Here is a 24,938-nt window from a genome sequence, read left to right as displayed (position 1 = left end):
TGTGTGTTGGAGGAAGGGAGGCATCATAGAAGATGGTGGGAGCTATGATCAAAAGGAAGACATTGTTAGGGAGCCTTTAAATCCCTTCAACATCTGTCATTGTCTGCCCCTAGTGCTGCACGACTATTCAGTGAGAGAGCGAGTGTCTATTTACTATTTCAAAGATCTCAGATTTCCTTAAGAAGTTACTCCCCACTTTTGTGCAGATCTCAGCCTCTTTGTGCCCTAGGAGATGGGCTTTGAGCCCCTCTTACGTGGTCACTTTAGCATCATAGGTTTGATGGAAGAATGAAATGAGACAATTGCAAATCATTGAACAGTTGCCCTAATATAGCAAGGATATTCAGCTGAGAAATCCTGGCACTTAACTTTTCTCCTGATCGGATCCCTTTCATCTTTCTAAGAGAGATTCTATTTGATAGGACAGGATGTGATACCTAATAGATATGTGTCTTCAGAATTCATCAATTCAGAGAGACTCTGGCTTCAAATGGCTATGTCATTTTATGCCCTTCAGTGACTAAAAAGGGGCCAATGAAGTTCCAAAGTTCAATTAATTTCAGTTGTGAGAAATGGGCAACCCTGGTCCTACCATACCCTGCAACTGTTAATAATGGCTTTCTCCCTAAAATTATCTTGTGTTACTTACAATCCAATGAAATATTTGTAAAACACATTGCCTGGCACACAACTGTTGTTTGTCCTTCATTTCGAAGGTTAATAACATTGTAGGGTTATATCTTTTGACTTAAGCATAAACTGGTTTTAAATGAGGCAGATTTACAAAAAGTCACTTACCTTTATCTTCCAGGCATTAAAATCTAGTGGCAAGACAAAAGTTAGGATGACTAATTATAGCTCAGGATGTGAATTGACCATCATCACAAATGCCAAGCAGGATAGGAAAATGTCTCATTTTCTGGGGACTGGTCTCACCTGGTGACAAGGAGCTGGAGACTCCTAAAACTGTACTAGTGTGAATTTTGGCATTGGCCCACCCACAATATTTGTCCTGCCTGGATATCTTCCCCACACCTTCATTCTTTAGCTTCTTTTCTTATCCTCCATCACTTTCACCAGGGGTCCCTACCTCCTTCCCTCAGCTCAGCACCAGTCCTAAAATGAAAGTGATGGACTAAATGATTTCTAAGAACACTAAAAAAAGCTGTTGACCTTGATATCTTCATGTCTGATCAAGCTCTATGTGCTCCATGATGCCTTCTTCAGCCACCTTTGTGGCTATTGAAACAAATTGCTTCCATCCAACCATTCTTTGAGGGGGAGTCTTCACATGTTTGAGGTAGACACCCCCAAACTCACTGACAGGTTTGAGGTGTGGTTGCTGTTCATGCTACAGATTCTTGGAGCCCTAGGTGAAAGCAGGATGAAAGGTAGACCCAAAAAGTTGGCTGAGCAGTCCTGAAAAGATCTCAGTAAACTGTTGTACAAGAGGTGCTATTCCTTCCTGCATAACCCATTCACCCCTTGGAGCATTGTAGATGCTATAAATGCTTATTCCCTTTCTTTTCCTCTCCTTTAGAATCATGAGATCACAGAATTAGACCTAGAAGGGCTCTCAGAGACATTATAGTCCAACCCCTTTATTTTACCAATGAGAAAACTCCAGGAGAGTCCAATCCTCTGCCCAAGGTCACATGGGCAATAAAAAACTTCAGGGGTAGAATCTGAACCAAAGTATTCTAACTCCAAAGTCTATTCTGTTTCTACTGTACTGCACTATGCACATGTTACATCCCCCCTCCTTACTCCCTTTTCCCCAATGAAAGGCAAGTTTCTTGAAGAGAGAATTTTTAAAAAAATCTTTATATCCTCAGTGCCGATCTTATGATCAATCAGCATTTATTTAGCATCTACTATAAGAGAGAATAGGAAATACATATGTATAAGGTAACTAACCATTTGGTTCTACAAGTTTTGATGTTCTCATCTATTGAGAGAAATTAGGCAAAACACAAAGCCATTTCTCTATTGGTCCTGGCTAATCTCTAGTTGGATAAAACCTGGTTTCATTTTGTTTTTCTATCCTCAGTGCCTAAAACAGTACATAGTGGATATCTAATAGATGGTGATTAAATTTTTTATTGGAATTCTCTATATTCCAGTTAAACTATCTACTTTTTTTTCTCACACACTGATATTCCACCTTCCACCTTTGTCCCTTTATACAAGATATATCTCATATACCCACTGCATCCTAGGTTGTTGCCAATTGTTTTGATTTTTGGCTTGCCACTGGGCTTGGGTGACCCTTGAAGAGAGGGTGATAAAGGCATGACTAAATGGTTCAGTGTAAAGAGATCCAGGCCTAGAGATGAGAGATCCTGGGTTCAAATATGACCTCAGATCCTTCCAAGACGTGCCACTTTTAACCCCTATTGCCTATACCTTACCACTCTTCTGCCTTAGAACCATTACTAAGACAGAAGGTAAGGGTTTGAGAGAGAGAGAGAGAGAGAGAGAGAGAGAGAGAGAGAGAGAGAGAGAGAGAGAGAGAGAGAAACAAACAGAAAGACATAGAGACAGAAATATAGAGACACAAAGAGAAAGAGACAGACAGAGAAACAGAGAGGCTGACAACTTTGTGGAAGGTGGTTCACTTAAATTCAATTCACACACAAGTCAAGACATCACCCCCATGGTGTCATTGGTCTTTGAAACAAAGGATGAACAATAATGTCATCTCTGGGATATACTCTCTCCTCTTGCAATCCTTATTTTTTACTCAAATTACCTTGAATTGATTTATCTTTCTACTTATTGTTTCTACACATCTGACGAAGGTCATTACTTTCTATGCTCTGTTGATTGTGTTTAAGGAATAAATATTGAATTGAATTGAATGTATTCTCCAGGTCAGCTAGACTGGGCAATTTGCTGTCCCTGAATATGAATATCCTAAATTCTTTTGCCTCTATACTTTTGTTGACACCATTTTCTTTCCCTGGAGTTCTCTCTCTCCCTCACATCCCCATTCCTATATGTTGAAATTCTAGTTATTCATGAAACCTTGACTACTCTCTGCAATGTAGTGATCTTGAACAATCTTTAAAGACTTATGATGGGGGGTGTTATCCACCTCCAGAGAAAGAACAGTTGGAATCTCTTGTCTTTCACATCTGTTAGGGTTTTACTCTGGGGTTTTGGTTTTGTATGAGTGTGCTCTTACAACAATGACCAATCTAGAAGTGTGTTTTGCATGGCAATAAAAATTTTTTAAAAAGAAATTCTAGTTCTCCTTCTAGGCTTATCATCTTCCTGTGGTTGAACTGATAGAAAACTGAACAGGTAGTGAAAAGACCTGAGGTCTAGTCAAGGTTCTTACACTAATAGGTTATGAGATTCTGTACTAGTCATTTAATCACTCTGGGCTTTGGTATTCTCATTTGTAAAGGAGATAAATTTGACTACTAGAATTTTCCAGTAGTACATTCCTATATTTCAAGTAAATATAGCACCTCCTACCTCCCACAGTTAATACTTATTTAATTAACATAGCTATGTAGATTATATATATATTAATATAATGAATAAATAGGTATATAAAATAATGTATAATTAATAGCTATTCTTATTTTTTAAGTTGTTTGGTTTGAGTCATAAGGAAGACATTAGATATCTGGACAGAATCTCAGATGCTAAAATTTTTCAAAATGGATTTTCTTTTTGGTAGTAATTGCTTTCATGTGGATATTGGTCTGACTACCACACACACACACACACACCAATTTGGTATCCTCTTGGTTAACTTATGATATCACCCTTTATATGGGACTCCCAGAAAGGCAGTGCTATAGGAGAGAATTGACAAGAAATAATTCAAAAGCACTGTCCAGGCCACTAGATTCTCAAATTTAAAAAAAATGTACTTATGTTCACAACTTCCCAAAATGATTTTCTATGTTGGAATTCTCTTTCTTGGGCACACTTCCAGTGGAAATATGTGGTCCAGATTATAAATTGGGATTTCTATTTCTGACTCAATCTCCCACCCTAACTTTCAGACACTTAATTATTATAAAGGTCAGATAGTAGTTGCATGTTGTTCTCTTCAACTCTTGGATGATCTACCAAAAGGGAATGGGTAACCTCTGGAGATGGGGAATGTTTTTATATTGGTATCCTGAGCAAAGATTGGATGACAAAGATCTGTATATTGTTAGACCAGATGGTCCTTAAGATGCTTTTCACCTGCAATTCTGTGATTTTGTGAATACAACTTCCTCTACTCTTGAGGAATACACACAAGGGACTGATACTTTTCTATTGCTCCATCTGGTGCCACACTCTATGGTAACTATGAGCTTTACTTCCCTTTCTTAGCTCTTCTTTTTGGAGAAAACTCTTGAGATGATGTCCCATGTCAAACAGGTGAAAGATCTGGGAATGTTTCAGCCAGAGAAGTCTCTAAGGATTACATGATAATTTTTCAAGTATTGAAAAGCTGTCATGTGAAATACAGATTAGACCTGTTCTACTTGGCCTTAGAGGGTAAAGCAAGAAATAGTGGGTAGAAATTGCAGTGAAACAAATTTTATTTAAGGAAATATTTAAGGAAAATATTCCTAATAATTAGGGCTATCTGAAAGTGAAGTGGGCTGCCTCAAGAGTCAGTGTTTCTTTTCACTGGATGTCTTCAAATGGAGGCTCATTTGGAGTGTCATAGAAAGGCCTCTTTTTCAGATGCAGGCTAGATTAGGGGATGAGGTCTTTTATAAATCCAAGATGACACAATTCTGTGGTTTTATGCCCTTATCATCAGAAACTTCTATAGTAATAGGCTTAGTATCTTGATTTTCTCTCTCTCTCTCTCTCTCTCTCTCTCTCTCTCTCTCTCTCTCTCTCTCTCTCTCTCTCAAACAGGAAGACCTGGGTTCAATTTTGTTGTAAGAGGATTTCCCAGGAGACTAAGAGATTTAATCATTTACCTAGAATCACATCACTATGTGTCTGTGCAGGATCTTGAATGAAATTATCCTGACTCAGAAGCTGACTCTCAATCTGATACACTACATTGACAGTCTCTATAGATACTACATCATATACCAAACAAAAATTTGTGGTGGAAAGGACTAATCCAAATGGAATTTAGAAAAGTTTTCTTAAAGGAGGAAGTACTTAAATTGAGTCTTTAAGAGAGCAAGAGGTTTAAAAAGGAAAGGCAGGGGAAGGGCTGCAAGCAAGAATGATGGAGACATTTTTGCATTGAGCATTGAAGTGTAGTTGGAATAATATGCAAGGCAAAGCACAAGTAGTCTTGTTTGATTCACACATAGAGTATAAAAGGAACGGTGTGTAATCAACCTGGGAAGATAGGCTGCATTCAGCTTGTGAAGAACTTTTAATGCTGAATGATGCAGGTTGTATTTTATTTTAGAGGCAATAGTGAGCTACTTCAGCTTCCTGAGCAGGAGAGAGACATGGTGAGAGCTGTGTTTGAGAAATATCAATTTGGCAGCTGTGAAGAAGGATTGGTAAAGTGATGAATCCATCAAGGAGATGGATTAAGAAACTATTATAATAATCCATGAAAGAGTTAATTATGGCCTGAATTGGGGGGGGGTCCTTATATAAATAGAGATAATAGGATAGATGTGAGCTATATTGTAGAGGTAAAACTGACAAGAACTGACAAGTTGCCAACTAAATGATAATATATGATTAGGTTGGGGAGAGGAGTGAGAGTGATGAGACGAGATTGTGAAATAAGTATCTGTTTGGGCTTCCATTTCTTATGACTGCATTTTATCTTTCTTGATGATTTCATCTGCTTCCATGGATTTAATTCCCATCTCCATGCAAATGATTCCTTCCTGGATCTATATATCCAACCTTAATCTCTCTTTTGAACCTTTAACTCAACTGCTTTTTGAATGTTTCGAATTATATGTCCCACAAGCATCTCAAACTCAACATGATCAAAACAACCCCCTCTTTATTCCTGCTGTCTAAAATACAGCATTTTACTGCTTATGAAACCTCATTGTTCACAATTCCTTACTCTCACTTACTCCACATAAGCAATCAGTTGCCAAATCTTATTATTTCTGCTGTCACAGCATCTCAAACATGTCTCCTTCTCTTTAATCATGTAACCACCACCCTTGTTCAAGTCCTCATCACCTATCTATAGTCCAAATTGCAACAAAAGTTTTTTCTCATGTTTTCTCCTGTTCCAATTCATCCTTCACGCAAGGTGATTTTACTATGTCATAGATTTAACTATGTCACCTCCCAGGGCTCTCTATAAGCTCCTGTGACCCCTTACTATTTCCAGAATTAAATCTAAATTTCTCTGATGTTTAAAATGCTTCATGACCAAGTCCCTTCTTTCTTTTCTAATTTTCTTCTATTTTATGGCCTTCTAGGTATTTTATGATCCAGTTACTTTGGCCCATTTACTGTTCCTCAAACATAACACTCTGTCTCCCATCTCCATGCATTTGCTCTATTTGTCCTCCAAACATGAAATGGCATCCCCCTTCTCACCTCACCTTTATCTCTTAACTGCTTGATTTTTTTCATGACACCTTAAATCCTACCTTCTTTAAGATTTCTTGCTTGGTTCTTTTTCCTTCCCCCATCACCTTCTTTCCAGGACCTACCTTCTGAAATTACTTACCATTATTTCTGTATATTTCTTGAATGTACCTAGCTATTTATATTTATTCTTCCCCATCAATAAACTCTGAGAGACAGGGTCTCATTTTTCCCATTTTTTGTATCCCCGGCAATTAGCATGATACAAGGTGTATAGTAAGTACCTTAATAAATGTTTGACTCCTAGGCTTAGTGGTGCTCTTGACAGAAATAAGGGACTTTGGAGAAGAAATATGTTTAGTGAGAAAGAGAATGAATTCACTTTTGAACATGTGGAGTTTGGTATTATGGAAAATTAATATTGAATTGAAATGATTTTTATGTGAAGCTTTTCTGAGAGTCAGCCAGTTTCCAAGGAAATTACTCCCAGGCCTTAAGTCATCTCACTGGACTGAATTTTGTTACAGACTGGGTGGGGACCTCCTCCTTATTTATCTTTAAACAAGAACCCTCTTATATAATGAAGTCAGCAAGCTCTAACCACCATTTTGGACTATGGTAACCCAATCATGTGGTGAAAAGGAAGGGGGTGGTGTGTGTTAGTGTCCTCCTGAGACCTGCCTCTTCTTGTGATGAAGTAATGAAGAAGGAGTTGGGATTTCTAAGTCCACCTCCTTAGTGGCTACTTACCAATCAGAGATATCTTTGGAGGTCCAGGAAGGGGCTGGATGATAAGGTCACATGGGAGTACATGAGATATGCACCCAGAGTTATTCACTCTCTCTCTTTTGCCCCTCTTTTTGGCCACTGGCTTTTCTGCTCTGCTTGAATTCATTAGTGCTACTTTGGATTACAGAAGGAATCCACTGACAAGGTTATATTATTTTGGTGGTCACTTAATAAGCAATTATGAAATTAAGAAATACTGTATCCTGAAAATTTCAATACTTTCATTATTCTACCATTATAGAGATAATATAATTTCATCCTGTTTTTTCAGATCCAGTTTCTAAAAGATTATGAACACACATTTAGTATTCTTTGCATAAGGATATGATGCTACTAACCCATCATTTATAAATCAAATGTTTTAAGCATTTTTTTAATTAGAAAGGATAGATTTCACTGAACAATTGGACTAATCATTTTTTCTTATTTATCCATTAACAGCTGCTCTGTGTACTTCCTTTGGATGAGCCCAGTTTTGTTTTTCTTACTAATTGTCCCATTCTGAATTATTCAATGACTAAGCCTCTAAAATCCTTTTGGATGAAGGTAAGGTATAAATCATACATAAATGAATAAAATATGTCCCGGAAGGATAGGATCTGAGTAATGGTCTAAAAAATCCCCCAAAGAAGATTTATGGGGGGTGAGAGGGGAAGTGGATGTTGGAAAACATGCTCTCTCCAAAAGTATTTTCTTGCAAAAGACAAAATGATTGAAAGACATTCTAATCCAAAAGAACTACTGTATTGTCTTAAGAAAGAGATTCTTATTCAAATAATGAAATTTGAAATTTGAAAAAAATATCTTTGGTGTATTTGAAACTATACTCAAAATAAATATAGTCTTTACAGTCTAAGAAAAGACAGAGGGACTGCTCTCCTCAAAATGTAATAATGTTAGAATGGTACCAGTAGATTGTCTAAGGATAAGTCTTATAGGGAAAGACCACTATATCAATTTAGCAGTGGTCCAAATTATGGTAACATCCTTGGAGGAAACAATGGTTAAGATAGAAATGAGCACAAAATTCTTATTTATAATTCCTAGTCTGTTAATTATTAAAGTTAATTAGTCACAGTGTACATGTGCCAGGCATAGACATCCATGAAGAGGGACTCAGGCATGCACAGATACTCATTCCTTTATGCATTTGCATACAGTAGGTATATATGGTAAATGGGCTTAACAAGATAGGAAGAGGCTGTGATTTTATTTCTGCAATGCTGGAGTCCAAAATTCAACATGCTCCAAACTGAATTCATTTTCTTCTCATTAAACCCATCTCTCCTCCACACTTCCTAATTTGTCAAGAGCAGCACCACTTTAGTCAACAATTATGATAATTTTAGTTTTCAGATTAATAAAAAGGGACACCAATGCTGTGTCTGTTGGGGAAAATCATCAAATCATTGATTTAGTCCTGGAAGGGACCTTAAAGTTCAACCAATCCCAACCACTGTTTCAAAGAATAATGACCTAAGACTTAGAAATTAAGGGACTTTCCAAAGTCATATCGATAGAAAGTATGTAAGGTAGAATTTGACCTTAGGAGTTCTAGATTTGAACCCCAGTGCTCTATGTATAATGCCAATTATACCTTTCAAAATAGAGATTTGCTTCTGTCTCACCAATTTCTGGTGTATGTTTGATAAGATCTTCAAAAGAAAGTCATTCCTCAAGATCTTTCCATGCAATAATTTCTATTTTTGTTATTCTTGTATTTCTTTAGGGGAAAAATACCACCTTGCTGCCTAAATGGCTAGAATTGGCCAGGGTTGTAGTGTATAAAGGAGGAAAATCATGTTTTAATTGATTCTCACAGATAAAAGGAATGGAGGAGAAAGAGTAGAAATTTGAAGGGCAGTGAATAATCAGGAGAGTATGATTTCTATATAGCATAGTGGAAAAGTTTGGCCAGGGAGGCACTAAAGAGAATCTCAGCATAGGTCAAGGTATGAGGGGGGAAGGAATTTTAGTTTAAATAGCTGGAAGTTCTGGAGAAATATCAGAGAAGGCATTTGGTAGCTCTAGAATAGGATGAGTACCCAGGAGGCAGGAGATTATTTCATCAATTGACTCCAAGATTTTTATTAGAGTATTGATGGCAATCCCAATTTCTGGAAGGAGGGATGTATAGGAGGAAGGGCACGGGGGTAGGAGAAGCATGGTTAGACAATAGTTGTGAAAATTATCAGGGTGTTTTAGGAGACCACAATGTCAATGGATCCACAAAATGATATGGTAACCATGAATGTTAATGTAGTCTTAAAGTTATGTTTAGAGAAGCATTGAAGTATTCAATATGTTTGGTTTTGGAAAGCTTATTATAAGAAAGATATTGACAAGTGAGGGAACACCTGAGAAAGGATGACCAGGAGAGTAAATACATGTCACCTAAAGACAGGTTGTATACAACTTTAAACTAGAAATGTAAAGAATTAGAAAGGGCATGATAGATGTCTTTGAATATATGAAGGGTTTTTACAAAGAAGTAATAGATTTAAATTCTTTATCCCAGAAGGTAAAATTAGGAGAAATAGGCAGAAGTTGTAAGGAGGGAAAAAAAATTCGTGGTAGGGAAAATCTTCCTCAACTTTGTTGCTAACCAAAAGTGGAATAGCCGACATTGGTGATAGTGGGTTCCCATTCATTGAAAGTCTTTAAACCAAGAATATGTTGATTATATTGTAGGAAAGTTTTTAAGACTTTTTTACTGGTAATGTCATACTAAAGAGTTACTGAGGGCATCTGCATTTTGTGATTTATTGAGCAACTAAGTCAACATACACTTTATTCATGAAAGAGAGAGAAGCAGGAGTTAGATGTTTGAATTGATAAAAAGCTCAATAAATTAATTGTAAACATTTTAGCATCATAAAAACCCAGGGAATATATATTTAGATTTTTTTTCCATTTTGATTTACTATACACATAAACTTTTGTTCTTTGTTTAATTTATTGTTACATTTAAACCAACATACTTCAAGAGTTAATTAGAAATGCAAGGTTCCTCCTCAGCAGACTTAACAATTCTTCCATTAAAATAATACCAAAATATTAGACACATATTTCCCGAAATACAGACCAAATTTGTTCAAACTCTGGAAACTCTCCATTTAAATGAAATTAAGCTATTCAGACTGGTAAATTCCCTACGATTACTATAGCAGGCCTCTAAAGTCTAACTGTGAGACAGTTCCTATTTTGAGAAAATACTGATTTTGGCAACTAACACTGCCTTTCATAGACATTCTTATGAGAACTGGATAATTCAGCTAAATTCCCATCATAGCCAGGAATAAAGATTATTGGTTCCTGATGTAGGTGTATTACCAGAATCATTTTACTTCTGGCTAAGAGCCGTGTCCAAAAATGATTTATGGTTGGCACTCTTGATGTGTTTAAAATAATCTTTCTAAACATTTGTTTCAATTTCTTAGTTTTCTTTTGCACATATTATTTAAAGTCCATTTAACAAATACTCAAAGTAAGGTTAGTGTTGGCCAAACCTCTATCTGAAATCCAGGAAATATTTGCCAATGTTGGCTCCAGTTAGAACCCACATCATGTATATTAATGCAGTCTCCTTTCTTCAAACCACTTTTATTTTTCAGTTGTGGTCATGTTCTGGTTTTAAGTATGTTTATAGCAATAAATACAAATTTTTTAAATGGAGCAAGTTCATTGTATCCAAGTAATGAAGGGGTGCTGATTTAATCCATCACACTTGAATTGATACACTCTTTCAGTTAATGTAGCTTCACCATGTCAATGTGAAATAACACAAATATCTCCCTGGTATAATATGGCACCACTGCTTGACTCGGTACAAAAGATCATTGTCTTGAATCAGGACTGATTTGAGTTATGAATCTGTCATTTTATCAGCTGTTTGAATTTGAATTAAAAAAAAAAAAGTCTTACCTTTTCTCTTAGTATCATTGCTAAGGCAGAAGAGTGGCAAAGCCCAGGCAATTGGGATTAAGTGACTTTCCCAGAGTCATGAAGCTAGGAAGTATCTGAGGCCAGATTTGGACCAGATTTGGACCTCCTGTCCCCATGTCTGGTTCTCTATCCACTGAGTCACCTAGTTGCCCCCTTAATATTTCTTTCACCTTCTCTGGACTTCAGTCTTTCATCTCCAAAATGAGGATAATAACAACTTAGCCATAATGCTTCACAAGGTTATTGTGAGAATCAGTGGGATAATCCATAAGATGTCATATAAAAGTGTCCTTTTCTGTTTAAAGGATTATCTTTATCTGTGAAAATTTTTGAAACCAAAAAATGTTTAATTAATAAAATTCATAAAAATGAAATCTTCATATAACAAAATCATTACAGCATTATCATTATACACTAAAAAATTTCTTAATATTTTAAACAAAGACCCATAGTTCTGTTCTGGACTTGCAATTTTATTAATGAAGGAAGCTTCCTGTGAAGAAATTTAATCTGTCAGTGCAGATTAGCAACTATTCTGCAGTCTTATAGAGCTACCTAGACACTGGAAGATGAAGGGAGTTGTGCATGATCACCCATAATTAGAATGTGTTAGAGGCAGGATTTAAGCTCAGGCTTTCAACTGACAGTGAAACACTGACTCTTAGTTTAAATATGCTGGTGCAATTTCTGCTAAAAGTATACAGGCTTCCTTTTTTGTAAAAATCCTTACCTTTTGAGACAGAAGTCTTAAAAACAGTAAGTACTGGTTTCAAGGCTAGGCAATTGGAGTCAAGTGACTTTCCCAGGTTCATATAGCCAGGAAGTATATGAGTTCACATTTGAATCCAGGACCTCCTATCTCCAGGCTTGGCACTCTATCCACTGAGCCACTGAGCTGCCCCTAGAAATGTGCAGACATTAATATTTAGAAGCTCTTATTATGATAGACCCTTTACGATAGCATATTGATTTTAACCATGATTCTCTTTATTGCATAAATTGTGAAGACAAAAAGAGAGAGTCTATATGTCTGATTGATGTCTGTTTAACAAATTAGGAGAGGACATGGGCAATAGTTGAACAGAATGGGCTGCTATGAGTAAGTTCCTATCTGAATATTTGAAGGACACATCAATATCACTAGAGTTCCAGGTAGAGAGGTAGCTGTGACTCAGTGGTTAAGAGCACTGAGCCTGGAGTCAGGATGATCTGAGTTCAAATCCATCCTCAGACATTTCCTAGCTCTATGATCTTGGGCAAGTCACTTAACCTCTGAATTAACTAGAAAAAGAAATGGCAAACCATTGTAGGAAAAACCCAAGGATAGATATGCTCTATGAGGTCACAAAAAGTCAGACATGACTGAACAATAATCACAGATCCCTTTGACTATTGGGATATGGGAGCAGTTTCTTATCATTCCATAACATGTCTTCTTTATGGTCCAACTGGAGTCTCATCCTCATCTTTAACACAGTTTTTCTTACTGTGACATACTTTAATCCCGCTCCCTTTGATCTCTGTGTTCCTGTTGCATCATTGTCTCTAGCAAACAACTTCTGAGATAGCATGATGTAGTGTAGCAGGATCAAACTCACATAGGAATTCAGGCCACTAATATGTACATTAAAATCACTGAAAACTATAGATTGACTTAGTTTTTAAGTGTAATATTATCAATATTTAAAGTGTTTTTATTTATTTTATTAAATATTTCCCAATTGTGTTTTAATCTGGTTCAGACCTCACTCCAGTGTTATAAAGCTGCATATGGATCAGGCAAACATTTGACATGTTTGACACCTCTGGTAGAGTTGATTAAAAAAAACAAAACCTAGCCTCTAAATCAGGGAGAACTGGGTTTGAATTCTGCCTGTAATCCATATTGCCTCTGGGACAATAGCCAAGTTACTTAACCTCTTACTACTCGACTCAATTCTCAAGATTATGTCACCTGAGAAGATCCTAAGCTGCTTGAGCAGAAGTAATTTCTTAACCTAAGGCTTCCTTATTCTAATGAAATCACAGGTCCAATTTGGAGGTTCATACACAACTTTAATATAGATTCTTATTTTAAAATCATTCTAAGTATTTAACCCTTGTGTTAAAGTTTTAAGTAACAGAAAAGACACAAGGAAGGATTTTCTTATTTTTTTTTGGCCTGGAAAACTGCCCAAGTCAGTAGATGTGTGAAAATAAATGTGTAGCATCCCTCAAGTGCTGAAGCTGACAGCACACTTACAATCATTCAATACACGATTTTACAGAAAGAAGTTTTATTCAAAGTAGGAAAACAAAAAATAGACTCTTGAATGTGCAGCTTTGAGTCCCAAGATGTATGTCAACCCCAATAGTCACTGAAAGGGTCAAATATTAGGTCTTTCTGTTGGACCTCCCAACTCAATATTACCAGACTGCCAAGGTGTGACTTTAATATCAATTATGCCTTGGAAGGGGTGATATTTGTTCTCCTAAATCTTTCAAATAGGGGAGTGAGACGAGAAGAGGGGAAGGTCCCTAGTGCTAGCAACATTTTTGTTATCTCTTCAATGAGATCATGAATGACATGGTGATAGGGACTATCATATCCTTATTTTGTACCTCTCATTGCTTCTAGCACAGGGCTAATGGATAGTAGCTGCTCTATAAATATCTATTGATTGCCTGAGTGATTGATCTCATAGTGAGGGCATTTCTCATCCTTAATGCACAGAATCTTTATTGAATTCAAAGATATCCCATGTTCTCTGAGAAATAGGAGCCAGTTAGCTCTTAGGACATGGGTATATCTCTTGCACTCTGAGTTACCAATATGATATATGATACATGATATATTAATTTTATGATAGGATTCGCTCTCATTTTAATAATTTAAAATCATAATAATTCACTTGGATCATCACAAAGACACTTATCTGGGGAAATGATGATTCAGTGAAAGGACCTCAAGAAACTCTGATATTTTATTTGTGGTATGACCATATTTCTCTGGGTGGCCCTGGACACACTGTCGAGCCTTGGTCTTTTTAAAAGGATGATGGGTTTGGCATTACCAAATAATATTCCCCAGTCCAAGTTAATGAATTCCTGTTTTGAAGTGCTAACTACTAGATTCCAATTTTCATGAAATGACTGAACCACAGCTGCCAGAAGAACTTTTTGAGATTTCCAGAGTAGCTATCAGAAAGTCTTTCTTCTAAAAAATGACCCAGTGAAAACATAAAGAATAAGTATGGTACACATGCATTAAATACGTAAATAAGCCCTAATAATAAAAAATAATAATAGCTTTAGTAAATCAAACAATTCAGGTAATAGCCTTTACAGAGATGCAATTAACTTGACTATCTTGGTGCCATTTGCTGAAGAGAAGTTGGAATTACCTGCCTGTAAGTATTTTGATTAGCTCCAAGTATATTTTCCTTGGCTTGAAGAGGAGGCTCTAAATTTTCTTCTGGTTTTGTTGAAAGTTAACAGCATACTTGGCTCTGGGTGAGGTATAGAAGAAGACTCGGGATCCATCCAAGGTACCTGCAACTTTACTTAATAAAACAAATCATTCAGCTATTAGTCTCAACCTGATTCTTAGGCTTAAATATCAGTGGCTCTGAATTCCACACCATTTGTACCTATGATAATTTGGAGATGAACAAGACTGATATTGGGGAGGAGTGTCTGAGTTGGTGAAATTCTTTCTTTCCCATTTTTAGTCTGGCAACTTTTCCTCTAACACTCCAGGACTTTTTCCACTGGATCAATGTTTATTTGGTTTCACATTATTATCTATTTGTTTTGCAGTGATAATTATCTTTGTTTTTTGTCCTTTGCTTTAACTCTCAATTACCAATGAAAACAAACATTAACAAATACCCTACTATGTATAACATTCTAAAGGGCAATGCGAAACAAGAGTCTGGGGCTCAATGCCCTCATTTTTTTTAATAAAAGAATTAGATTGCATGACATAAGCAATATTCCCTCTCTCCCTTAAACTCCTCCATTCCCTGCTACAAACTTTCCTTATTCCCTGTTTTTCCAATCCCCCAATCTTTCCTCAATAAATTTTACACTGTTGCATTAGTATGCCTAAGAAACATTGGGTATCTAAATCTAAACCATTATATGGCTCGAATTATTTATGTGTTACTCATTTGTATCTATTGTATATCAGAGTCCAAAGGTCCTCCTAGTCATCTCTTCTGAATGTTTCCAGTCTTTTCTGCAGCAACCTGGCCCAAATGAACATTGTAAACTTCCCCATTTTATTGTAAGTTACTTGAGGGCAGGGACTATCTTTTACCTTTTTGCAATTCCCCAGCACTTGTCACAGTGTCTGGCACATAGTAGGTGCTTAATAAATATTAAGATTGATTTCTATTAATCAATCAGTCACAAAACATTTATTATATGTTTCAGGAACCATGCTAAACCCTGAGGATCCAAATAAATGCAAAGTCAGACGGTTCTGAAAGAGCTCACAGTCTCAAGGAGGAGACAATTTGCAAATGACTTCATGTGAACAAGTGACCTATATTATATGATGAAAATAATCAAGAGGGAAGGCTCCAGAATTAAGGAGGATCGGGAGAGGCTTCCTTATAGAAGATGAGATTTTAGTAAGGGCTTGCAAGAAGACAAGGAGGTCAGGAGGAGAGATGAAGGAGAGCATTCCAAAAGGGAGAACAATCACTGTAAATGCCCTGCGTAGTGTCTTAGCTGAGAAAGAGCAAGAAGGTTAGTTTCACTGGGCTGGAGTATGTGAGTGTGGTGTAATGTTTAAGAAGATTGGACGTGTGTATGGCTACATTATGAAGAACTTAGAACAGCAAATATTCGAAACTGGAGATAATGGGGAGTCACTGGGGTTTACGAATAGGGACAAGGTAACCTTGTGAGTCCTGAACTTAAAGAAGATCACATTAGCAATAAACTGGAGGATGAATTGGAGATTCTTGGGTCAGGGATGCCCACCAACAGACTATTTCAATAATGTATATAGTATGATATATTACAATCATATATATATATAATACAATATATATTATAATAATATATAACTATGATGAGTACTTGAAGCAAAGTAGTGGTTGTAATAGTTTTAAGATCAGAAGATAGTGTATGAGAGATGGCCTCAGGGTCAGAAAGGTGCAAGTTCAAGTCCCACCTTTGATATATACCACCTAGGTGACTTTGGGGAGGACTCCAGGTAACTTCCTTTTTTTTTTTTAAACTTCCATCTTAGAATCAATACTGTGTATTGTTTCTAAGGCAGAAGAGGGGTAAGGGCTAGGCAAATGGGGTTAAGTGACTTGCCCAGGGTCACCCAGCTAGGAAATGTCTGAGGCCAGATTTGAACCTAGAACTTCCCATCTGTAGGCTTGGTTTTCAGTCCCCTAAGCCACCTACCTGCCCCTCCACACATCTTTCTAAGACTGTAAGTGACAGAGAAGATGCTGACATTTATTGGTAGAGAGTATTCTTATTCAAGATGTTCTTCTACCAATAAAATCACCCCTCAGTTTCTGTACATATTCTTAGCTTTCTTGACTTCCACATAGCCCTGATGAGTATGAAGCTGATAAAATCCCTAGATCTTTCCCACATGAACTACTCTAAGCCACATCTCCATACCAATTTGTGTATTTTGTTTTACAAACTTATATTGAATACTTTTCATTATCTTCTAAAATGTCGTATTAGATTCTACTTAACTTTCTAGTTCATCCATATTATTTTAGGCTCTGCTGAAGTCACCCTATTACTTTGCTTTTATTTCATGCACTAATTTGATAAACAAGTAATCTATGACTTCATTCATGTTATTTAAAAGATTAGTAAATATCAAGAACCAAGGAGAGGGCACTAAGGAACTTCAATTGAAACCTTTCAGTATGAATTCAATTTATCAATCATTCCTTTACTGATTCTTATTAATTTAATACAAATCTCTCCATATTGTCTCCAAGGATTTCAAGAGTGTTTTTTCAAATGTTTTGCTGAAATCCAATCATATTATGCCCCCACTTTACCCAATCGTTCAGGGTACAGCACTGAGATAGGCTCAAACGAGGCTTGAACTCTTGACATCACTCCAGACCTTAACAGAACGTCTGGCCACTCTGGTCTGGATTCATGCCTTGAAGGCCTCATCTGGGATCAAACAAGTCTTCATGGGATGAGGAGCAAGTCATTGGGCAAATGAACTCTCCCCTCTGAGTTTCGGTCCCGGTTTGTGTATGTGTTGGCACCAAAGGAGGGTTGTGGCTTTCCTTTTGTTCCTGGTTTATGTCACAAAGGAAGTCTTTGGTTTGCTTCACTATCATCTCACTGACTTGTATAAGAGTAATTATGCTTAGTTTAGAAACATTCCATGGAACTAAAGTAGGACAATGAAATCCAAGATGATGTGATTTGTTTGTGACTATAAAGCAATGAGACTGGTCCTCTGGTGGCTTTTTATTTCATGCATTCTCTGCCTATTAATTTTCACAATAGAAATGACTTTCTTTTTTAATACACCAAAGTATCAGCTGACACATTCAAGAATTTTAGAGTTGGAGGACACCCTAACAGTCATCTACTCTGGTCCCTTCCAAAGCTGAAATCCTTTATGCAGTAGTTCATAGATCTAGAACTTGAAGTAAAGCCAGAGACTATCTAGTTCAACCCATTTATTTACAGTTTAGGAAACAGGTCTAGGGAAACCAAGTGTCTTGCTCAAAGTTACATAGGTAGTGAACATTAGAGGTGAGATTTGAACACAGATCTACTGACTGCAGAACAAGTGGTCCTTGATAAGAAACTTGCTACTTTAAAAGGTTTCCTGTTTGGTTTGTGGTGGCTATAAAATAACCCTCCCCATAATTCCTACCAATTGATTCCAGTTTGGCTTCCTGAATCTGTGAAGTGTAGCAAGGGAAGGTGCTGAGGGGATTACACAGAATGATTGACAAACCTGCATTCTGTATGAGATCTGGCTGGGTCAGAATTCTAAGCTGTTGGAAAGAACAGTTTTTCAACTGAGAGACTGAAGCTAGAGATCAAGACTGAAGGTGTGACTCTGGGACTCTCCCTGGACAAACCCATCTGTCAAGTTGCCTGCCTTAGAATAAGATCAAGACAAGGTTGAGAAGAAGTTCCCCATTCATTCTGGTGGACAGCACAATTTGGAAAAGAATTTCTCCCCTATCTAGAGCTTCTAAGGACTCTGAAATTGGATTTCTGCTGCCTGACCCACCAAGGACTCTGTGAGAGAATCTGGGCTCCCTGTTTGGACTTATCCTTAGTTAACTTTAGTTTAGTTTAGTTTAGTTTAGTTTAGACAAGGTTAAGTTTAGAAAATAAATATAGTGGGTTAAGCATCTGGGGCTAATAGTAAACTAGTCCATTATCCCCTTTCCTTTCCCATTATCCCCTCTTTGTTAATAAACTTATTTATGTGTTCTCCCTTTCTACAAAACTTTTCCCCTTTCCCCTAAATTTCCATTGTAACAGAAGCCATGGAAAATTGAATCTAATTCTACTTTCACACGACCACCTTCATTGATTTCACAGGGTACTTTTGAGGAAAATACTATGTAATCCTCAAAATTCTATGCAGTTTTGAGTGATCAATAGCTGAAAATCATGTCCTTTGTAAGATTTCTCTTCTGTAAGACAAACACGTCTCATTCATTCAACCATTCTCTTTATATTTACACAGCTTTTAGATTCTTGACCATTTGGTTGCCTTCTTCTGGCTACAGTTATCTACATCCTTTCTAAAAGGTGCCTAGAAATTAATGTTCTTTTCCACGTGAGGTCTGGCAAGTGATAAAAGCAAAGGGACGATTACTAAGTATTAAGTGATTCTTTGTAGCGTGTCATCCCTTTACCAACAAAATCCTAGATTCCTACCAAGCAAAACCAAACCAAAACAAAGTGCTTCGTAGTACCGTCTTAGAAGTCCGCTAATGAACATTTTTAAGTGTTTACTATGTGTCAGATATTGTCCACACAAGCAATCCATTGAGCAAGGAACTCTCAGTGATTTGAAAACATCTTGGGAACTCTGCAATAGATTTCAAAATGCCTTAATGATGAAAAAACAAAGGAATCATTCAAATGCTGCACAAATCTTGTCCTCATTGAGAAAAGTTATAGGTGAGGAGGAAGAGAAAGAAGCATTTATTAAATGACTACTATGTGTTAGTAATTGTATTAACTACTTCACAGATAATCTCTTATTTCATCTTCACAACAACCCTCAAAGGTAGGTGCTATGGTTAACTTCATTTTTACAGTTGAGGAAACTGAGGCAGACAGAGTTGAAGTGACATGTCTAGCATCACACAAATGAGACCTATCTGAGGCCATTTCTGAATGGAACTCTTCGTGAATGCAGACCTAAAACACTGCCATGCAACTATCTTCTATGAAAGCACTGCCATTGAACAATCCTCTTATTAATGTACTACCATACATTGCTTATTATCGTTGTTAGGGTGCCTGGTGATTTCTCAGGGCACTTTCCTTCCATGACAGAAATTTAAAGTGACAAGTAGCTGGACTCACAGAATAATGGACAGAGTACTGCATTTGAGTCAGGAAAACCGAGATTCCTTACCAAATATGTAATTCTAGGCAAGTTATTTGAAAATGAAAACACATTAAGCATTCTATATGTCATGCACCATATAAAAACAAATAGAGCTCCTGCTCTCAAAAAGTTTACAATGTAATAGAGGAAACAATATACATAGGTAAGTGGTAACCAGGGAAAGATGTTTTGCTCTATTTTACTGATAGAGAAACTGAGGCCCAGGGTGATATTTACCCAAAGTCATATAGGTAGTAAATATCAGAAATGGATTTTGTATCCAATTAATTGACTTTAAATCCTGTGCTCTCTCCATTTTACCTTCATTCTCCAACCCATGGGCTCAGGACTTTGTTATCTATTCATTGATTTCTTTTGATTCTTCTTTCTTCCTAGCTATTTCAGTGTATTGTTCTTTGGACTTAGGTGACTAGAGATTGAACTGATTTCTCTGGAGAATAGTGCCCTGCTTAAGGTGTTGGAGATCCTCACTGAACCCTTCTTCAAGATCTCCATCAAGACGTATCAGCTCCTGTGCACTTGAACAAGAGTCTCACACCCTCAATTAAAGCGGTAGCATTCACTATTCCTCATGGATAATTGCACAGAACAATAATAGCTGATATTTATGTGACATTTAAGGTTATTAGAGTACTTTGGCATAATACCTCCCTTGATCATAATTTGGAACTCATTCTCAAATATCATCAAAAGAATCATCCAGTCAAATGTAGTTTCTTTTAGGGTCCAAAGCAAACTGGCTACACATGGCTGATTATTTGAAAATGGGCAGTGATACATCTTCATAATGAATTGCCGTAAATAGGCTAAGATCATCTCTTTCTGGGGTAAAAACATGAATTTAGCCTTGGTTCCTCCAAAGCAACCAGTATTTGGGGAGTACAAATGTATCACTTGTGCCCAGTGTCCTGTTGAATTATGTATAGTTACATGGGCCTCTGACAGCAGCATTTAGTATCTCAAGTTCTGAGCCAGTCTAGTTAACCATTCAAAGTGATAAGGAAGAGGTACTTTCATTGTATCACTGGATGTAACTGGTACACGTCAAGTGCTCTTTTGGACATTCACCCTTACCTTTAAGGAACTTATATATATAACTTCTCCTTAAGGGGGGAGGTGGACACATATAGAAACACATATGTAAATACACACACAGAGACACACATATTATGTAGAATGACTTGGAGATTTGAAAAAAGCATAATTGGGGAATTGGGCAAAGCCATTGTGATAGAGTTTGTATATAAACTATGTAATGAAGGAATATAGGAAGTTAATGAAATAAGAAAGTTCTAAAGCCTAGAAGAAAAGAAGAAAACAAGTATTTAATGAGAGTCAACTTTTGACTGGGGCAGCTGTGAGACACAGTAGATAGAGTGCTGGGCTTGGAGGTAAATGAAGATTGATCTTCCTGAGTTCAAATGTGACCTAAGAAACTTATTATTTATGTGAACATAAACAAGTCACTTAACCCTATTTGCCTCACTTTCCTTATCTATAAAATGAACTGGAGAAGGAAATGGCAAATCACTAGTATCTTTGCCAAAAAAAAAAACCCTAAATGGTGTCACAAAGAGTTGGACATGACTGAAAAACAAGACTATGTGCCAGGCATTGTTCTAAAAAGTTTACAAATTCTATCTCATCTGGATGCTCACAACCACTCTGGTAGGTAGGTGCTATTATTATCCTTATTTACAGTTGAGAAAGCTGAGTCAGATAAAGGTTAAGTGACTTGCCCAGACTCCCAGAGCTACTAAATGACTGCCATAGACTTTGAATTCAAATCTTTCTTCCTGATTCCAGCTATATCCTTTACATTCTAGTATAGGTAATTTATGCATTGCCTAAGGCATATAATTAATCCATCAAACTAAAGCAATTATTAAATAATTACAGTATACTAAGGACTACTAGGAGAAAGACAAAAGAGAATGTCTTTGGTCTCCTAGAGCTTACATTTCAATAGTACATATCTATAGGTATGTATGTAAAATATAGAAAACATATACAAAATCATTTAAAACCAAGTAACGTTGGCACTGTAATGGTTCTAGTTATAAGATAACTATACATATACCTGGAACATTAATATTGAATTGTGATATTATTGGCACATTATTTCCTTTCAAACTTTCCAAATTTAGACTAAAACATCCCACAGCCAAAACTTGAGGCTATAGCCAACTTCCCCACCTTTCCAGGTTATCAGAATTGAGTTGAGACTTTTCCTCTTTTGCTAAGACCTTAAAAGAAATAAGGGCAGGGCTGATCAGCAATGGTAAATCCTAATCTGGTTGAAAGAATAAGGTAATGTTCCATGTTGAATTTATCTAAAATAGGATGGTCTGGGGGCAACTAGGAAGCTCAGTGGATCAAGAGACAGGTTAGAAATGGAAAGTCCTAGGATCAAATCTGGCCTCAGACACTTCCTAGCTATATGACCCTGGGCCAGTCACTTAATCTCCATTGCCTAGTCCTTACCACTCTTCTGCCTTGATTCTAAAATTGGAGGTAAGGGTTTTTTTTTTTAAACAAAATAAAGTATGGTGGTCCAGCCACATGGGTGTACTTGTGTCTGTCTTTCAAGTCCCAGGAAGGATATCCACCTCTTAAGGTAAAATAAAGAGGGAGGAATTGAGATCCTTAATCTATCTTCTCTCTAAAAATGTCCATCAATAGAGACTTTCTGAAGAAACCCCAAGGTCAAACTGTCAAAGCAATACCAAAGAGGATATAACTCCCTTGATAAGCAAGAGGCAGGCCTCACTCACTCTCTTTTTTGAGGAAAGAACCAAAAAAAAAAGGATCCATTTTTCATAATGGAAATTTCAGGTCCTCATTAATAAACAATGTTATTCTCAGATAAATGACCCCTTCTTCTTCATTGGTTAAAATCTTATTGCTACATGTACAACTGATAGACAACAAACACCTATTAAGCATTCACTCTGAGTCAAGGACTAGGGGTACAGAGAAAAATAGTCCCTGCCCTCAGGTAGGTAACATAGCAGGGGAGATAGCATAAAAAATATGTACATACAAGTTATATAAGGAATGATAGCTAACGGTAATCTTGGAGAGGAAAGCACTAGCAACTGGAGTGTCAGCATAAACTTTAGGTAGAAGGTGGTGTTGGGGTGGCACCAAGATGGCAGCTTATTAGCAGAGAAAGTTGAAACTGCTTTGAAAATCCTTACAAAGGAAGCTTTAAAAAGCACCTCAAAATAACATGAGTCAAAAACCAATAACAGGGTAGAGAGAGTGGACTGTTCTGCAGAAAATAACTTGAAAGTTAGGCAAAGAGATTCTATTTTCACAGGATAAAGGGGAACCAGAAGTAAAACTTCACAAAGATGAATGCTGACTGGCAACCCCACTCCAGAACCAGATTCTGAGCCTGGGCATAGGCCAACATCAGGATCCTGGGTCCCTGCCTACACCAAAAACAGGGGATCCCTCACTCCATACCCACCCCCTTGAAATCCCAGGCCTTGACACCATCCCACAGTGAGACCTGGAAATCCATAGAATTTTGTCCTTTCTAGCCTGTATTGCAATGAAGTCCTTAGCCCCAGGGCAAAATAGCTCAGAGTGCTAAGTCCTGTAAGCCATTAGCAGAGGAGAAAAAATCAGCAGCTGTCTGAACTCCAAGGCAACAGGCAAAAAAAAAGGCTAGGAAGGACTTCCGGGTAATCATGGCTGCAATCTAGATGCCACACGCTTCCTCTCCCCGGCACCGAACGAAATAGACTACATCAAAGGAGCATAAAAATCACCTTTGGAGGAACAGAAGGACACCCCAGCACTCCCAGTACTCCACTAAGGCGAAGGTACGTGGGGTTTGAACATTTCCACACTATAATAAGGAGGAAAAGCTTGCACAGAAAAGTGAACTGAGCCGCCCTTCCCCCACCCTACCTCCCCCACTAAACCAGAGTGAGCTACCTGAGCGCTCACGGGACAGCAAGTGAGTGGGGAACATCTCTGTCGGGGGGGGGGGGCACTCCAGGGTCCTTGGGATCTGGGGACTACCAGGAAAAAACGTCTCAGGGCGGTTTCACTGGAGAATCCAGCACTTCAGTGGAGCTGTACTTGGGGTGGCTGCGCTGAACATCTCCACGGAGCTAAACACCAGGGGTGGACCATGTGTTGATTATCTGGGCGGAGCTGAACACCTGGGCAGTGTGGCTGTGATCAGGGACCCAGAGCTCTAAGAAACCTCAGAGGCTGGGAAGAACTAGTCTGAAGCAACCTAAATTCACAGAAAAACCGCCCATATAACCCAGATCCCAGACCAAAAAGGAAAGGGGAATAAAACCACCAAAGGGATGGCTCACAAGGAGCAAAATCAAGCCTCCAGGAAGAAAGGGAAAAAAGTGACTATTGAAAACTTTTATGGTGGAAGTACCCAAGGAAAAGAGGAGAATGAGGAGGAAATCCAAAAAAATTCAGAACATGCCTCCCAAAAAGGAAACTATCAACAAGCTCTGGAAGATCTCAAACTGGAACTTATCCAAAAGATGGAAACCTGGAAAGAAAAATGGGAGAAAGAGATCAGCTGTCCGACAGATAAGAATGCTCAATTGGAAAAAGAACTCGAAGCATCCAATAGAAGGGCAGACAAGGCTGAAAAGCAAAACCAGTCCCTAACGACCAGAATTAAGCACCTCGAAGAAAGTGAGATGATAAAACAGCAAGAATCAATAAAGCAAACCCAAAAAATTAATGAATTAAAAGAAAACATAAAATATCTCACTGAGAAGGTCACAGATCTGGAAAACAGAGGGAGAAGAGAAAATCTCCGAATTATCGGTCTCCCAGAAAAACCAGAGATAAACAATGAACTCGATATTATTCTACAGGAGATTATAAAAGAAAATTGCACTCACATTCTGGAGCAAGGGGGCAAAATAGAAATAGAAAGGATTCATAGAACACCTTCTATACTAAATCCCCAAAAGACAACCCCTAGGAATGTAATTGCCAAATTCAAGAGCTTCCAAGTAAAGGAGAAAATCCTACAAGAAGCCAAGAAGAAGAGCTTCAGATATAAGGGGGCTCCCATAAGGATCACACACGACTTAGCGGCTAACACACTAAGAGA

The 24,938-nt window shown here is 37.5% G+C and overlaps 1 long non-coding RNA gene across 2 annotated transcripts in view; it reads left to right on the top strand.

The window, feature by feature from the left end:
• The window catches only part of LOC103093737 (uncharacterized), a 34,186-nt gene extending 11,809 nt beyond the window's left edge, over positions 1-22,377 (top strand). The window contains exons 2-4 of one of the 2 annotated variants that reach the window (XR_465364.2): positions 7,729-7,833; positions 14,703-14,759; positions 15,649-22,377. This is a non-coding gene — a long non-coding RNA (uncharacterized LOC103093737). The remainder of the gene's footprint in view (positions 1-7,728; positions 7,834-14,702; positions 14,760-15,648) is intronic. The other variant, XR_465365.2, reaches the window with a different exon arrangement.
• Positions 22,378-24,938: the final 2,561 nt, after the last annotated feature.

This window comes from Monodelphis domestica, chromosome 3 (assembly GCF_027887165.1).
Source record: "Monodelphis domestica isolate mMonDom1 chromosome 3, mMonDom1.pri, whole genome shotgun sequence".
NCBI lineage: Eukaryota > Metazoa > Chordata > Mammalia > Didelphimorphia > Didelphidae > Monodelphis > Monodelphis domestica.
This window is presented reverse-complemented; position numbering and strand designations above follow the sequence as displayed.